Source organism: Rutidosis leptorrhynchoides, chromosome 8 (assembly GCF_046630445.1).
Source record: "Rutidosis leptorrhynchoides isolate AG116_Rl617_1_P2 chromosome 8, CSIRO_AGI_Rlap_v1, whole genome shotgun sequence".
NCBI classification, from domain to species: domain Eukaryota; kingdom Viridiplantae; phylum Streptophyta; class Magnoliopsida; order Asterales; family Asteraceae; genus Rutidosis; species Rutidosis leptorrhynchoides.
In genome coordinates this window covers 242,726,133-242,728,672 of record NC_092340.1, presented here as the reverse complement: position 1 = coordinate 242,728,672, position 2,540 = coordinate 242,726,133, and the positions used below count along the sequence as shown (strand labels likewise).

General features: G+C 33.9%; 1 long non-coding RNA gene across 1 annotated transcript; it reads left to right on the top strand.

Annotated features, from left to right (window-relative positions):
- Positions 1–347: 347 nt before the first annotated feature.
- On the top strand, positions 348–848 carry LOC139861672 (uncharacterized). The gene is made up of 3 exons (XR_011763873.1): positions 348–389; positions 555–696; positions 799–848. It is a non-coding gene; the product is annotated as an uncharacterized lncRNA (long non-coding RNA).
- Positions 849–2,540: the final 1,692 nt, after the last annotated feature.

Genomic DNA, 2,540 nt, shown 5'->3' with positions numbered 1-2,540 from the left:
ACTTTACATTTTAATCTTATCTTGGATTCTATATTTTGTGGTTTTAATCCCAGGTATTCTTTAGATTTGGCAATCATAGGTTTTTTTTTTTTTTTTTTTTTTTTTTTTTTGCTTGATCCAATATCCAACCCGTTTTGGCTCCTCTAACCCTCTAACATATGATGGTATAACTATTGCAGCCAATGTCATGAACACAGGAACGTGCTTGAATTTCCTTTTATTTATGTGTTTGGATATCTTATTAATTATAATAGTGATTAAGCATGCTGCTTTCTAGATTGTTTTATGTGAGTCATGTATTGAAAGTACCTGTAATACTTTTGCAGCAAGTGAAAAATTTTGGAGATCCTTTTTCTAGCAATTCATGAAGATAACAAAGATAACATTCAGTAAACAGAGCTCCTTATACCATTATTTAATTATTATTATTGTTATTGCTATTAATTATTAATTATTATTATTAATGTTGTTATTAATTTATTAACAGAGAAAGAAAGAAACAATAGGCTGGGAAAACAAAAATTTTCATTTAATTGGTATTCTTTCTTATACAGGCTTTCTTGGAATTTGGATGTTCGGGGGTTGAAAGACGGGCAAGTTTTAGCTTGCATATGCACGGGACAGAAATAATATGGGCCCAGTAGTACTGGAGTTTTTACCGACAACCACAACGACAAGGCTGCTGCTCATTTGAAGGTAATATTTTTATCTTTGATGATGTGGTCTAATGATTCTTTTTGTGATCTTTGTGTCTTTAACTTCTGCCAAGAACTGAATGATGTTGAGTTGTTGTGACAGTTGAAGCTCGCAACACTGTGGAACCAGTTCGCAACGTTGTCAAAAAGGTAATTATAGTGTCTTAATTAACATTTTTTTTATCAGTTAGCTTTTTATTTCTGTATAAATGCATTGTTGCACATGAATTGTTTTGGTTTTAGATTTACAAAGACTATTTTTTATTGTATCCATTACAAACCAAACTTTTGCTTGGATTGATGTGCTACTCTATAGATATTAGATATATTATATTATATATATATATATATATATATATATATATATATATATATATATATATATATATATATGTGACTTACTTCTATCATTGTAATGATTTTCTACCTCTTGTGTGGAAATCTAATAATTTGTGGTCATATGAGAAGCTAATCAATCAAATACATATGTAAGAAGGAAATTAGAAGTTGTTGGGAAGCTGAAAATGTTTCAAGGTCGTTGCAGAAATCTTAAATAGTGTTTAATGGTGAGTTGGGTACCATAAAACCTTTGGTTTAACAAATGGGTCAAGGGATGTGCAATGGATAATTGTTTATCTATGTATGGATAATTGGTTTATCTACAAGCAAATGTATGGATAATATAATATGCTTACACACACTTACAACACAATAACCATGGTTAACCAATCGTACAAGGGAATGGCGCTCGCGAAAACGCCATCAGTGTTCATAACATCCGTTAAGGTACTTAACACCTCGTATCACTAACCCCTAGGGTGGCATCTTAACACCTCGGTACTTTACCCCGAGTGGCACCTTAACACCTCGATGCTTCACTCATTATTTTACCGAGTGGTGTCTTAACACCTCGACACTACACCCCTAGGTGGCATCTTAACACCTCGATGCTTCACCCCGAGTGGCATCTTAACACCTCGATGCTTCACTCATCACGTGAAACGTGGTGTCTTAGCACCTCGACACTACACATTTCACGCTACAACAAATAGATACATTATATACCTACACATATAATTATTCCACTCACTTCAAAATCTCTTGTGAAAAGATACCCGAGCTTGCAAAACCTCAATGTAACGTACCTATCACATTATACATATTATCAATCAAAAACTCAAGTTGGTCAACCAATTCTTTCACCATTCTAAAGCCATTTTGACCCAAAGTGCAATTTCAACCCATTTGCACATTTAACCCTAATTTTGGGTCAACTCATACCAAAACCCTAACATTAGCCAAGATAGGTTTAAAACACATTTCAAAACAAGGTTTAGGCATTAATCACAAACATTAACTAACTTAGGTCCACTTTGACCCATTTGACCAATTTAAGGTCTACACACCCATTTCGGGTCATCCACTAACCCACTTAACACCCCTTTACATATATATAAGTGTGCTAGTAATTTGACTAACCAAATTTAAGCTCATAAACATAAATTAATACTTTGAAAACCCGAGTTAGTCAACTTTGAGTCTACATGACTCAAATTCACCCAAAAACCCCTAATTCACTAACAAATGGGTTTTATGTGCAACACTACCCAAACCCTAACCCTTAATACAATTAAAGTAAGAAATTAGGTTTTATAACTTACCAACACAATCACCACGTAGTTAGCGACTAGATGAACGACTTTAGAACTCGCACTAAGACCCGATTCAACTTCCTTCTTCCTTTAATGGAGCTCTCTCACTCTAGAACTTCCTCTCTCTCTAGGATTAAATGGAAAATGATAAGGTAGATGGAAAAGGAGTAAATGAGACTCCAACAACTGATTC